Source organism: Saimiri boliviensis, chromosome X (genome assembly GCF_048565385.1).
Source record: "Saimiri boliviensis isolate mSaiBol1 chromosome X, mSaiBol1.pri, whole genome shotgun sequence".
Lineage (NCBI taxonomy): Eukaryota > Metazoa > Chordata > Mammalia > Primates > Cebidae > Saimiri > Saimiri boliviensis.
Window position 1 is genome coordinate 14,100,884 of NC_133470.1, and position 15,818 is coordinate 14,116,701.

General features: G+C 39.8%; 1 pseudogene; it reads left to right on the forward strand.

The window, feature by feature from the left end:
• The first annotated feature begins 2,872 nt into the window (after nt 1–2,872).
• Nucleotides 2,873–7,981, forward strand: LOC101039346 (chromobox protein homolog 1 pseudogene; annotated as a pseudogene).
• The last annotated feature ends 7,837 nt before the right edge of the window (nt 7,982–15,818 follow it).

Below are 15,818 nucleotides of genomic sequence, written 5' to 3' on the forward strand. Positions count from 1 at the left end.
AGGATTGTACAAGTTTACATGCCCACCAATAAAGTGTGAGAGTGCCTGTTACCCACAGCCATGCCAACACAGTTTCTTATTACACTTTTAAAGTTTTACCAACCTGACAGGTAGGAAATGGCATCTTAGTGTGCTTTATTTTGTATTTCTGAAATTATGTGAGTGAGTTTGAACATTTTTCTTACGTTTAAGGGCTGTTTTTAGAACTTGTGAGTTGTCTGTTTTTCAATTATTCCATTGATTTTTTTTGTTCTTCAAGTATTTTTTAAGATTAAAAAAATACTTATTGTGGTAAATAGGTATAACACAACATTTACTGTCTTAGGTATTTTCAAGTACACAATTCAGTGGCATTAAGTAAATTCACGATGTTGTGCAACTATCACTACTCTGTTTCTAGAACTTTTCCATAATCCCTAAGAGAAACTCTGTAACCATTAAACAATAACATCCCCCACTTCCCTTAATACTATTTATTAACAGTATATTTTTTCTCTACTGATTTATAATGCCATCTCATTTGCATACCAGGACCCTATAAATGCTTGATTGTGACTAAAATTGCATTGATTTTATATACATATCACCAATTTAGAAAATAATTTTGGAAGAAGCAAATAGTTTTCTAGGCTCGAATAATTTTTGAAAGGGGCTTCAGAAATTATTGAGCTCAGTTTTCAATGGCATCTCACGATTTTTGTAGATGAAACTAAAACCCTTCACCTTAGTTCAAGAGGTTCCTCATGATCTGATCCATGCCTGACTCTCTAGCTTTTAGTCCTGCCTCCTTCCTCCTATAGCCCACTGAATTTCTCACCTTTTCTCCTCCTTCACAATGCTGTGTCATGCTTCCAGACTCTCACATGTGCAGTTGCATCTGCTCAGAACATCATTCCTTCTTCTTCTGAGTGGCTTAGCATTCAGATCTCATGTCACTTCTACTAGAAAGCCTTCTCTGCGCTTTTCACTTGGTCCAGAACCTCCTCTCTTGGACTCTTGCACTAACAAAATATACCATAGTCATGGTCTCATTGTGCTATATTATAATTGTGGGTTTACTTGTCCATCTTCCCCACTAGAATGGCCTAGTCCTGAGGCCAAGGACTGGTTCTTAATCTTGTGGGTTTTTTAAAAAATCACTAGATACAAAGAGAGTTTGGTAAATACACACAAATGCATCTAGGGATGGCTTAAATTCTTCAAGTAACAGACAGTTTGCTACCTCAAAGGACACCTGTTACATTTTTACATTATTTAAAAGTTCTTCCTCACAGCAAGCTGAACTCTGCCTCCCTGTAATTTCTAATCACTTGTACTTGTTCTGTCCTTAGGGACAAAATCTCTTATTAAAAGACAGCAATCTGCTCCCCAAACTGGGCTTTGGCCAGGGACACAGCTGTAACTAGTAGTTCTTTTGAAACAATTTAGGACTTCTTGTTTTGGATATGAATTCTTTTCAATGAATATTGGATTTAAGGTAAGAAAAAAAATCTGAGTTTCTCCCAAAGTGTTTCAAGTCTGTTATGCTATTTTAGTGTATCCCCATAATCGGCTTCCCTGAAAACCTTTTGCTACCTTAATTCAAGCTAAGTAGTTACATTCAGCACATTATTTGTCACTTCAGTGATGATAGCTATCCTTTCCCTCCACCTTTTCATGCAGACTCAATGGATTTCATTGGATTCTTTGTTCTCTGTTATGGGCATTCTGTGGTGCTGCCTTGCTAGCAGTTCTATGCACTATCATGTTACTAATCAGTGCCCCAGCCTTTGGCTGAAGAGGCCTGGCCTAGATCTGCCCATGAATTCCACTAAACTTCTGTGGAAATACCGCACCTTAGCACAGGCTAGCGTTTCTCAAAGGATCATCTGCATTACAATCTCCCAGTGAGTTTGCTAAAAATGCAGATTCCTAGACTCCTTCTCCTGATCTTCCAGATGAAAATCTCAGGATGAGGCCTCATAGTACATATTTTAAGAAGCCTCTGGATGATTCTCATACAAACTAAGGTGAACAACCACTGTCCTAGATGTTGGCAAAATAGTCACCAAATACACTATCAGCCATCCGTTCTGGATATTCATTTATATCTATGTAGATACAAACATATATCAATGTCCTATCTACTCATTTTGCTTTTTTTTTCACTTATAAGCTCAGTAAGGGCAGAGATCCTATCTATTTTGGTCATTGTGCCCCAGTGCCTAGCATAGTGCCTGGCATATAAGTGCTGTTGAAAGAAAACACAGGAAGCAAACATGCCTTTCTAATTCATCCTTATAATACTGGGAGAGGCTATAGTGGAAATAAAGTGACAGGCATAGGAACCAAAGGAGAAAACTAAAATGCATAATTTCAGTGTATGGTAGACCCAGAGCTCTGGAGAAAGCCCTTCCATTAGTTAGTTCTGTAGGTGCAAGGTTTTCAGGTCATTCTCTTTGACTGTAATAGGCTGAGCAACTGGACCTTGAAGAGAGAGACTCCAATATGAATTCCTCCCTCCACACCAGTGTCTTTGGAGTTTGAGGAATGAGGAAAAGGCAAGATATGACAAGGGACTGCATTGTCATATCATCACTCATCACTCAAATAAATTAAAGCCTCAAGGAATTTTAATAATAATGGCTATAACAATTACCTTGAGAAGGTACGATGTGGAGTTGCTATGAATCACACAGACTGGGTCTATATTCCAACTCTTACTAGCTTAATTTCTCTTTCTCTCAGTTTTGTTATCAGTAAATGGGGATAATTTGATTATGTATAATACATGTATGCTAATTAAGGTACTGTCAGCTACCATACCATAGACATCCTCAAACCTCTTGGCTTACCACAATTGAAGTTTATTACTAGATCACATAAAGTCCAAATGGATGTTCTGGTCTGGTGAGTAGCTCCTCTCCATATGGTAATTTAGGGACTCAGGTTCTGTCTATATTGTAGACACCTCAGCTAGAACCTCTGCATTCAGTCAACAGAGTAAGAGAAAGTGAGAAGGCACACCAGCTCCTAAACTACTTTGGCACAAAAGTGACACATGTCCATTTCCACTCACATTTCACTGGGAAGAACTAGTCACATGGTCAATCTAGAAGCAAGGGAATATGACAAATGTAGTTTATTTGTGTGCTGAAGAAGAAATACGTATCACTTTTTGTTTCATTACAAGCCATCACAAAAATTAGTGGTTTCCAACAATAGCCCTTTATGTAGCTCAAAATTCTGTGAGGCAGCAATTTGGACTGGGATTAGCTAGGCAGTTATGCTGATCCAAGTCAGACTCACTCGATCTCAGTGAGGCTTACTCATGGCAGATGTGGTCAGCTGCCATGTTGGCTGGGGACTTGTTAGCCTAGGATGGCCTTATCTGGTAAAGCATGTCTTTATTCCATTTGTCTCTCACTCTCAAGTAAGTTAGGTCAGTCTTGTTTATATGGCAGGTAGGAAGGCTCCCAGGAGCAAGAGCAAAAGTCTGCAAAGCATGTTGAGGCCTAGGCTTATACCTCATACAAGGTAGCTTCTCTCACATTATTGTCTAGAATCAATGAATAGAGATCTATAAACTGCAAAGAATTATGGCCACTTCTGCAACCTATCAAAAAGAGGAAATATGTTTGATTAAACAGGTTGTCTATAACTTACTTAACAGAGTACATGACATCACAGCAAATTTCCAATAGGTTAATCTATTGTCATTGTTATTGTTATCATTTATTGAATATCTACTATATGGCAGGTTCTGCACTAGGCAATTTATATATATTATTTAATTATCACAACTATCCAATTTTACATATGAGAAAACTGAACCTCAAAAAGATAAAGAAAACTACTGAAGGACATTTGATTAATAAGCGATGGTGCCAAAGCTCACATTGCCTACTTCCTTGGGTCTTAGGATGCAAGCTAAGCTTTGATTGCCTAAAGCTCTGAAGGAGAAACAAAACTTGAAGCTAAGATCAAATTAAATATTTAAGAAGTTCTGAGAAATGACATGGAAGAAAGAAACCTGGCATTCTGACCTTAAATATGAAAGTGATGCCCAGAGCCAGTTTTGGCAGATGACCCGCAAGTTGGTCACGGCTCATCTCAAGGACAAAGCAATGATGATTATTGTGACTCATTTGATATCATATGTTGCCTGGTTCTTTCCCTTTTCACAGAGGATGAGGAAATTCCTTTCTGATCAAAGAGTCTGTGTTAGTGTTAGAAGATCTTGAGTAGAAGGAAGGAGGTAGAAGGGAATTGGGTAGAAGAAAGAGAAATTTAGTCTAGGAGTGGAAAATAATAGAGCAGAGGAAGAGTTTGAAATCCCCTAGGCCAGATATTCTCAGCATGTTTTGGGAATGAGGACACAAATAAGATAGCACTTTGTTGATATTACAGACAAGGCTTGTAGAGCATGTCTTGACAAACATATTGCAGTAACATCATTGTCTCTCAGCAGTCTGCAGCCCATAGGTTGGGAACTGGGGGTTTAGTCTTGAAGAGTAGATAGGTTTAATTTTGAGAACCAACTCTGTTAATTTGGTAGTGATTACTGAAAGCACTGTGTTGAGATGGATTCTGAGGATACATCTAGATGTTAACAGAAAAGATTGCTATGAGTGATTACTGATCTCTCTCACTGGTCTGAACAAGTATGGTGGTGGCATGTATACTAAGTGTGTTTTCTATTTCTGATGGAGTCACATATTCATAGAAGAAACTGCAGCACAAAAAGTTGTCATAATTTTTTTCCTATTACAAAGTGAATTAATAGCAGAAGCAAAGCTAGATCCTTGATGTCCTGATTAGTGCTTTTCCATGACACTAAGCCAGTTAAAGAACCATAGTTTTTGTTACCATTTGTTCTCAGGCAAAATATGTTTTTCAATGTTCTTTGTACGTTGCCCCTGTTTTTTTTTTTTTTTTCTGGAAGTCTGCTTCCATGCCAGATATGGTATGGTTTTCTTCTTTCATTTATCAAAATTAACTAAAGCTTATTCAGGCATTGTCTGGTGAATTTAACTGATTGTTGAAAGATGGGTCTCAACTCTGCTCCATTTCCATATCCACCTCTTGATTATGACATATTTGTGGCCAAGCATTAGAGTTTGAGATTAGAGGACCAGCTCATTGCTGACTACAATCTAGCTCAGTTCAAGAAAACCTGGTGAATCTTCTCCTTTACACTCCATCGTCAACCTCCAAGTCCCCTTGTTCTTTTTCTACTTTAATGCTTTTCAGGCACCTAAGATTAATGAATTTGTTTACTCATATGCACATGCACACCCCTGCCCCCACCACACATACACCTCTATACCCACAAAACTTGAGGTTCTCACAAAACTTCAAGAGCTAGAATGGATTTAGGCTTCATCCAGTCTATCTTCTGAGGACATTAACACTCAGAGAGGGCAGAGCTTGAAGCCAATGTTCCAAGATCCAGTATGCAAAATGGCCAATTTACTGAATGGCTAATTCACATCCCAGTTTTGATTTTGTGAATTCTTTTGTTTAGTTTATGAATTTTCATTTTGTCTTCATTATAAGGATTGTTAAGTTTTCCTCTGCCCCAGCTTTCTCCTACTGCAGCTGAGTCTGGGGAGAAGAGAAAGAGGAGAATGAAAAGCATGAAAAGATTGAATAAAGAATGTGAATAATTTCTATTAGCATCTTCTCTATTAATAATATATAATTAAAATGCTTCAGATATACTCAGAATGTGTAGTTGAATAAGACTTTATTAATGAAGGACACTAATAAAGAACATACTATCATGACCTCATTCCTCTGATAAAAGGATTAATAGATTTCCCTTGCACTCCTCAATTTTCTCTCTCCCTCTCTCTGGTCCTCAGTCCTAGAAGCCTTCCTTCTTTATCTCCTCTCAATTCCCTCAAAACACCAAGCCCTTTCCTATCTCATGACCTTTGCACTTGCTGTTCTCTATGCTTTGTATTCCCCACTTCCTTTTAGCATCAACATCTCCCTGGCATTTTAAAAGTCTCAGCTTAACTGTTCTCTTCTTAGTGAGGCTTTACTACATCACTTAATCTAACTTCACTCCTTTATCTCATGTATCAGTTAGTTTTTGCCATGTAATAAACACCTCAAGATTTAGTGGCTAAAAGCAATTAGCATTCATTTAACTCATGATTTTTCTCGGCCCAGCTGGGCTCACTCATGGGTCTGAACTTGGCTGGTGAGTTGGTGAGATACCAGATGACCTCAGTCACATGTCTAGTGGTTGACTGACTGTCACTTGGGGTGATGGGGATAAGAAGGCCATATATTGCTTATTCTCCAGAAGGCTAACCCAGGCTTGTTCACATGGCATCTTAGAGTTCCAAGAACAAGAGTGTAGGTCCTTAAATGCAAACACTTCTCAAGTCTCTGCCTACATTGTATTTGTTGTGATCCCAGTGGCCAAAGCATATCAAGAGGCCACCCCAGATTGAAGGGGAAGAGAAAAACTCCACCTCTTGAAAAGAGAACACAAGTAGAGGCTTGAAAAGCCCTTGCACATTGGAGTTTGCTCTCTCACTGTGCTTGCGACCCTGAAGCTACTATATGACAAGTCCAGGATAGCCTGCTGGAGATTGAGGCTTCAGGGAAGAGAACTAAGGTGCCCCAGCTAATAGCCTGCCAATCACCAGACATGTGAGTGAGGCTGTCCTGTATCATCTGGCTTCCAGCTGACCCACCAGCTGAGTATAGACATGTGAGAGAGCTGAACAGAGATCAGCAGAGTCAGCCCAGAATTGAAAATCACCTGGCCAACTCACAGAATTGTGAGCTAAATAAAATATTTATTGATTTAAGCCACTGTAGTTTGGGGTGGTTCATTACACAAAAAAAGCTAATTAGTACTGGGGGCCTCGATTAAGAAACCAGACTCAACTGGAGAATAATATATGATCCTATGTGGTTAGGTCTTGTAGCTGACAATGCTAATGCTTCGCCCTTAATTGGTCAGGCCTTACCATTTCTGTTCATGTTTATCTGACTTCCAACTGCCAATTTCTGCATTTTTTTTTTGCCAAAGGGCTTTCTCTGGGCACCAGAGCCCACGTTGCCTATGCACTCAGTAGACCAGAAGTCCTGGAGAATTAACATTTCCTATGAGCAGCCTTCAACCGGTGATGAATGGGAGTTCATGTGTACATACTCCAATAACTTGCAAAATGAACAATTTGTTCCAAATGGTCTCCTGGAGTTCCCCAGTGGGATTGTGCTCCAGGAATTGGTAAAGAGCTTCCAGGTTCAACAGAGGGAAGGACTACTGCCCAGGGCCTTCAGTATGCTGCTTCAGGGAGGGGCTCCATTATCACCACCCTGCTTGCTGCCTTCCTGGGTGCCACTCCCCAGTGAGTCCAACACGACATGCTCCTTTCAGGCTCTTGGATGCTGCTCTGAGCAGTGTCACCCATTACACTAGAAAGCTGGTAGTCACTATAGGGAAAAAACAAAACAAGAAGGAAATAGAGGAGATGCTAGAAGAGAAGGAAGAAAGATATGTGGTGGAGAACATTGTTGACTGTCAATTGGTAAACGGCAAAGTGGAGCCCTCCTAAAGTGGAGGAGTTTCTTAGATAAGGATGACTCTTGGGAGCCAGAAGAGAACCTGGATTGCCTGCCCTCATTGCTGAGTTTCTACAGTCACAGAAAATAGCACCTGAGACAGACAGATCAGAAAGAGGCAAGTGCACAGCTGATTCTGATTCTGAAGATAACGGAGAGGACAGCAAACCAAAGAAGAAAGAAGAGTCGGAAAAGCCACGAGGCTTTGCTGGGCTTTGGAGCTGAGCAAATTATTAGAGCTACAGACTCCAGTGGAGAGTTCATGTTCCTGATGAAATGGGAAAACTCTGATGAGGCTGACCTGGTCCCTGCCAAGAAAGTCAATGTCAAATGCCCACAGGTTGTCATATCCTTTTACGAGGAAAGGCCTATGTGGGCATTCCTACCTCAAGTGGGCAATGATAAAAAATGATGACAATAATTATTCTCCTGAGCACTAGCCCTGTCACATCTGGCTCGGAGTTTCAAGTGGGTAGGGAAGGAATTTGACTTGTGTTGACATCTTGAGAAGATATCTTTTGAAGAGCCAGTATAGTCTCTGTGCCCTGCAGTAGTAGGCCAAGGAAACTGCTCCAAGCTGTGTAGCTTGCACATAGTCCCAGTGGAGGGGAAGGAGGATAAGTGTTTCAAGGTAACCTTTGTTGCACTTTGCTGAGAAAAAGCAAAGGGCCTTCTATGAAGGACAAAGCATGCAGAATTGGGTGTGCAGGAGAGCAAAAAGATACTGTAGATCTTCAAAGAGCATCTCCGCAACCCTCAGCCTTCTTCCCAATAATGTCAACTCTGCATTTTTACAGTGTAGCATTATGTAGTTTTTGGCTATTACTGGTATATGATTTGGGGAAAGGAGAGATGGAGTGGGGAGAAATGGAGATGGGTAGCCTCATTTTATTACAGTTTAGGGCCTGATTGGGGAAATAGTGAAACAGTGGAAAGGACAATGATTTGTTTCTATGTCCAGAATGTTTTACATTAAATATGTCATTGGCACCATAAATAAGAAATGTGAGAGACTATTTGAAAGCTGTGAATAAGCATGTCCATACCATAATATCTTGTGTATCCCATAAGTAATATACCTCCTATGTACCCACAAAAAGTATTTTTTAATTAAAAAAACCTGAATATCTGAAACCTGTAAGACAAGATATTCCCTGTTTGAATTTAATGCTGTTCCCCACAAAGAACTAAGCCAAATCATAAGTTACGAAAGCTGCCATTTTGCAGATGGAAAGTAACCAAGGAGGGAAACCTTTTATTGAAGCCTATACACAGGCAGATCATTCTGTCTTAGAGGTGCTAATTCCTGAAATTAAAGAAGAAAACCCTTTATTTTCCAATTATGAAGTTATAAATATCAGCTTTGCCATCCAAGCCAATGGCTGAGGTGTTGGGGAAGGAGAAGAGGGTGGTAGAGGAGATGGGAGAGTAGGAGAAAGACAAGGGCCTATGTGCTTAGGATGGAGAACTCTTGTTGGAGTCTCTCTGTTTTTTGAGCTTTGAACTCTGAAACCATTGGTGGCAGGGTCCAGTCACTGACAGCACAAGTTTCATTGAGTCAGTTTAGGAGATGAATGATTTCAAAAGCCTTTGTATCAGGAGAAGATTAAACTTTTATACTGGGGCAGTGGTTCACTTTAAAACAAAACAAACAACAACAACAACAAAAAAACATTTTAAACAGAAATCCTAAGAATTAACTGATACCCAAAATGCTCTGTGTTGTCAGGAGCTCCATCAGTTCTTGGTATCATCTAGACTTGCATCTAGAGCTACATTGTAAAATTGTTTTAGGCATGTATTAGGTTTCTGTGAAAACTTTGTTTACATGTAAACTTCTTACCACATTGTCAATTTTTGTCTTAATAAAAGTATAGATTTATATTTTTATAAAGCATTTTCAACATGACCTCCTTGCTCTTGTCTCATTCATCTTCAGCCTGATTTGGAAACACATGGTTCATTTGGGCTGTATCACTGGCAGAAGCTGGACATTTGCACGCAACAAATTTGGCAGGATGGTTTTGAAGTGGGGAGGGGAGAGCTTTTGATATGATTATCAGAGATAGAATGAAGGTCAAGGATAGGAAGAAGCTGGGAGACAAGGGAGAGGAATGCGACTGGAGACAGGTCTTCTTTACCTTTATAGAAAGAAACAAAAGTTACAAGTTAAATGGGTTCATTTTTCTTTCTTTTTTTTTTAAATTAAAGGTACCACCACATACTTTATTGAATTTTTCTTCTTTTTTAATTGCATTTTTAAAGAACATGCAAGATTGTTGCATAGGTACACACATGGCAGTGTGATTGGCTGCCTTCCTCCCCATCACCTATATCTGGCATTTCTCCCCATGCTATCTCTTCCCAACTCCCCACCCCCTGCTGTCCCTCCCCTATTTCCCCCCAACAGACCCCACTGTGTGATGCTCCCCTCCCTGTGTCCATGTGTTCTCATTGTTCAACACCTGCCTATAGGTGAGAACATGTGGTGTTTGATTTTCTGTTCTTGTGTCAGTTTGCTGAGAATAATGGTTTCCAGGTTCATCCATGTCCCTACAAAGGACACGAACTCATTGTTTTTGATGGCTGCAAAATATTCCATGGTGTATATGTGCCACATTTTCCCTGTCCAGTCAGTCATCGATGGGCATTTGGGTTGGTTCCAAGTCTTTGCTATTGTAAACAGTGCTGTAATGAACATTTGTGTGCATGTGTCCTTACAGTAGAATGATTTATAATCCGTTGGATATATACCCAATAATGGGATTGCTGGATCAAATGGAATTTCTATTTCTAGGTCCTTGAGGAATTGCCACACTATCTTCCACAGTGGTTGAACTAATTTACACTCCCACCAACAGTGTAAAAGTGTTCCTATTTCTCCACATCCTCTCCAGCATCTGTTGTCTCCAGATTTTTAAATGATCACCATTCTAACTGGCATGAGATGGTATCTCAATGTAGTTTGGATTTGCATTTCTCTAATGACCAGTGATGATGAGCATTTTTTCATATGTTTGTTGGCCTCATGTATGTCTTATTTTGTAAAGTGTCTGTTCATATCCTTTGTCCACTTTTGAATGGGCTGGTTGGTTTTTTTCTTGTAAATCTGTTTTAGTTTTTTGTAGATTCTGGATATTAGCACTTTGTCAGATGGGTTGATTGCAAAAATTTTTTCCCATTCTGTTGGTTGCCGGTTCACTCTAATGACTGTTTCTTTTGCTGTGCAGAAGTTGTGGAGTTTGATTAGGTCCCATTTGTCTATTTTAGCTTTTGTTGCCAATGCTTTTGGTGTTTTGGTCATGAAGTCTTTGCCTATGCCTATGTCCTGAATGGTTTTGCCTAGATTTTCTTCTAGGGTTTTTATGGTGTTAGGTCATATGTTTAAGTCTTTAATCCATCTGGAGTTAATTTTAGTGTAAGGTGTGAAGAAGGGGTCCAGTTTCTGCTTTCTGCACATGGCTAGCCAGTTTTCCCAACACTATTTATTAAACAGGAACTCCTTTCCCCATTGCTTGTTTTTGTCAGGTTTGTCAAAGATCAGATGGTTGTAGATGTGTTGTGTTGCCTCTGAGGCCTCTATTCTGTTCCATTGGTCTATATCTCTGTTTTGGTACCAGTACCATGCTGTTTTGATTACTGCAGCCTTGTAGTATAGTTTGAAGTCCGGTAGTGTGATGCCTCCCGCTTTGTTCTTTTTGCTTAGAATTGACTTGGCTATCCGGGCTCTCTTTTGGTTCCATATGAAGTTTAAGGTGGTTTTTTCCAGTTCTGTGAAGAAGGTCATTGGTAGCTTGATGTGAATAGTGTTGAAGTTGTAAATTACTTTGAGCAGTATGGCCATTTTCACGATATTCATTCTTCCTAACCATGAGCATGGAATGTTTCTCCATCTGTTTGTGTCCTCTCTTATTTAGTTGAGCAGTGGTTTGTAGTTATCCTTGAAGAGGTCCTTTATGTTTCTTGTTAGTTGTATTCCTAGGTACTTTATTATTAGTTGTATTATTAGTTGTATTCCTAGGTACTTTATTGCTACTCTTTGTAGCAATTGTGAATGGCAGTTCATTCTTGATTTGGCTCTCTTTAAGTCTGTTATTGGCGTATAGGAATGCTTGTGTTTTTTGCACATTGATTTTGTATTCTGAGACTTTGGTGAAGTTGCTTATCAGTTTCAGGAGATTTTGGGCTGAGACATGATTGAAGATCATGTCATCTGCAAATAGAGACAATTTGACTTCCTCCTTTCCTATTTGAATACCCCTTATTTCTTTTTCTTGCCTGATTTATTATTCTTCCTAACCATGAACATGGAATGTTTTTCCATTTGTTTGTGTCCTCTCTTATTTAGTTGAGCAGTGGTTTGTAGTTCTCCTTGAAGAGGTCCTTTACATTCCTTGTTAGTTGTATTCCTAGGTCTTTTATTCTCTTTGTAGCAATTGTGAATGGCAGTTCGTTCTTGATTTGGCTCTCTTTAAGTCTGTTACTAGTGTATAGGAATGCTTGTGATTTTTGCATGTTGATTTTGTATCCTGAGACTTTGCTGAAGTTGTTTATCAGTTTCAGGAGATTTTGGGCTGAGATGATGGGGTCTTCCAGATATACAATCATGTCATCTGCAGATAGAGACAGTTTGATTTCCTCCTTTCCTATTTGAATACCGTTTATTTCTTTTTCTTGCCTGATTGCCCCGGCTAGAACTTCCAGTACTATATTGAATAGGAGTGGTGAGAGAGGGCATCCTTGTCTAGTGCCAGATTTCAAAGGGAATGCTTCCAGTTTTTGCCCATTCAGTATGATATTGGCTGTTGGTTTGTCATAAATAGCTTTTATTATTTTGAGATACGTTCCATCTTTACCTAGTTTATTGAGGGTTTTTAGCATAAAGGGCTGTTTAATTTTGTCAAAGGCCTTCTCTGCATCTGTTGAGATAATCATGTGGTTTTTGTCTTTGGTTCTGTTTATCTGGTGAATTACATTTATAGACTGCATATGTTGAACCAGCCTTGCATCCCCGGGATGAATCCTACTTGATCATGGTGGATAAGCTTTTTGATGTGCTGTTGCAATCAGTTTGCCAGTATTTTATTGAAGATTTTTGCATCTGTGTTCATCATGGATATTGGCCTGAAGTTTTCTTTTCTTGCTAAGTCTCTGCTGAGTTTTGGTATCAGGATTATGTTGGTCTCATAAAATGATTTGGGAAGGATTCCCTCTTTTTGGATTGTTTGGAATAGTTTCAGAAGGAATGGTACCCTCTCGTCTTTGTATATTTGGTAGAATTCTACTGTGAACCCATCTGGACCTGGGCTTTTTTTGGGTGGTAGGCTATTAATTGCTGCCTCAACCTCAGCCCTTGTTATTGGTCTATTCAAGGGTTTTGACTTCTTCCTGGTTTAGGCTTGGGAGGATGCAAGTGTCCAGGAATGTATCAATTTCTTCCAGGTTTACTAGTTTATGTGCATAGAGTTGTTTGTAATAATCTCTGATGATGGTTTGTATTTCTGTGGAATCTGTAGTGATATCCCCTTTATCATTTTTTATTGCATCTATTTGATTAGTCTGTCTTTTATTTTTTCTTAATCTGGCTAGTGGTCTATTTTGTTGATCTTTTTGAAAAATCAGCTCCTGGATTTATTGATTTTTTGAAGGGTTTTCTGTGTCTCTATCCCCTTCAGTTCTGCTCTGATCTTAGTTATTTCTTGTCTTCTGCTAGGTTTTGAGTTGTATTGACCTTGCTCCTCTAGCTTTTTCAATTTCGCCAATAGGGTGTCGATTTTAGATATCTCCTTGCTTCTCATGTGGGCATTTATTGCTATATATTTTCCTCTAGAGACTGCTTTAAATGTGTCCCAGAGATTCTGGTATGTTGTGTCTTTGTTCTCATTGGTTTTGAAGAACATCATTTCTGCCTTCATTTCATTGTTTATCCAGTCAACATTCAAGAGTCAGTCGCTCAGTTTCCATGAAGCAGTGCGGTTCTGAGCTAGTTTCTGAATTCTGAGTTCTAACTTGATTGCACTGTGGTCTGAGAGACTGTTTGTTATGATTTCCGTTCTTTTGCATTTGCTGAGGACAGGGAGAAGTATTAAGTTATTTGTGTTTCTCTTGACTACAAAACATTAACATATTTTTTTTTCACTGATTTTCCTGCCTTCTGATAAGGGTAGGTGTTAAGGATGATGTTTTGTTTTTGTGACCTGGATGGCTGATAAAGACTACAAATAGGGGAAGGCAAAAGAGACCAGAGTAGAAGGAAGATGAGGCTCTAGAAGGATAGCAAATATATGAGGCAGAGAGAGAGAGAGAGAGAGAGAGAGAGAGAGTGTACATTGGGGTGCTGGCATAAAAGCAAGAGAAAGAAAGAAAAACACAGAGAGAGCAGATGGTTGCCACAAAAAGTAAACTTTGGGGAGAAAAAATACGTTTTGAAGTAGTTTTGCTGAGTCATGTTCAATGTCAACAACTCTTTTCCCTCTTACCAAGAAAATTGCAGAAATAGAACCATCATTCTACAGTCTTTTCAGAGTTGAATATATAGTTCTAATGACCTCAAGGCCAGAGGAGAATTCTCCAGAGGGACCCTATAATATTTAGGTTGAATGAATGAAAGCATCAGTTAGAATAAAAGCTAACATGCTGTGACAAAGACACCTAACAACACCATAGACTACAGAACCAGAAAGAGGATTTGTCTTTCAGGTAACAATTCAGAGGTGCATGATCCAGATTGGTGAAGCAAATCTCCTCCACAGTCAATCAGAAACTGGAGGTCTTTCTATTGTGTGGCTCTGCCATTCCTTAAGGTATTGTTGTTATCCATATAGTTGGAGCTAGATTGCTGTGGGTACCAGGTGGTGGGAAGAAGAAAGATAGCACGGAGACACACGTACCATCTTATATTCTAATTCTGGAAATGGCATACATTACTTTTTCTCACATTCCACTAGCCAGAATTCAACCATATGACCAAGGCTAATCTTAAGGGACATGGAAGTGTAGTTAAGTTGTGTGCCTAGGAAGAAGGAGAGAGTGGATTGTAATGGACAACTGGCAGTCTTTACCCCAAAGACCAAGCCCTCAAATCCCCCAAGGGACTGCTTGGGGGACCATTTTATTTATGTCCTGAGGGAACACCAATATTCTTCAGGCTTCACTGAGACTTTTTTCTACTCTGGTCTATCCTGCATCTCTCCTGTGTATATGCACTCACACCATGGTCTGATCAGCTTTGGGAAAGATGATTATTTACAGTTCTTGAATCCTTGCTCAATACCAAGTTAGGCTAGAGCTGCATGTGCTTCAGGAGCAGGGTGAAGTAGGAGGGAAGCCAGCTAGAGGGCTCTGTTTCTTCCCTCATGTGTTTATCTCACAGTGGGGAGTTGAGACTGAAGTCTCAAGTCTCTCTCTTTTCCTGGAAAATCTTCCCTAGCCATATGTGCCCTTTTCTGCTTACCTTCATTATCCAATAATCTTTTTTCTTCCTACTTCCCTCACAAACCCCACTAGTGTTGACTGGCTATGACAGTAGGCAATTGAATGCAGAGTATTCTCCCTTCACTGTGATTAGTTAACCTTCATCTCCTATGTAGTTGAATCACCTTCAAAAAGATGCAGCTAAGGTCTCCAGGCAACAAATTCCTTCTGAGGTGTTGAGTGGTATGTGCTTGAGTGTTCCTTCACGATGACATCAATGCCATTTTTTTTTTTTTGGAGACAGTTTCACTCTTGTTACCCAGGCTGGAGTGCAGTGGCACAATCTCGGCTCACTGCAACCTCCACCTCCTGGGTTCAGGCAATTCTCCTGCCTCAGCCTCCTGAGGAGCCAGGATTACAGGCAGCCGCCACGATGCCCAGCTAATTTTTTGTATTTTTAGTAAAGACGGGGTTTCACCATGTTGACCAGGATGGTCTCGATCTCTTGACTTCGTGATCCACCCACCTCGGCCTCCCAAAGTGCTGGGATTACAGGATTGAGCCACCACGCCCGGCCAATGCCAATTTTATTAACTGAGAACTTCCTCTCCTCTTTCTCTCTCTTCTTTCACGACATTGACTCTTCCATTTTCTTTATTCCAAGCCCTCCATGGCCATTGAGCCAAGTCCACACCGTCAAGAGGTCCCTCTGAATGGCATCCTATATTTAGCTTGCAACCAGACTCTGGGGACATCTATACAGCAGGCATATTTGAATAGAGAAATGGAGAATTTTCTTTTCAAAAGAAAGAGCTAGAGTTTAATTAATATCAGGG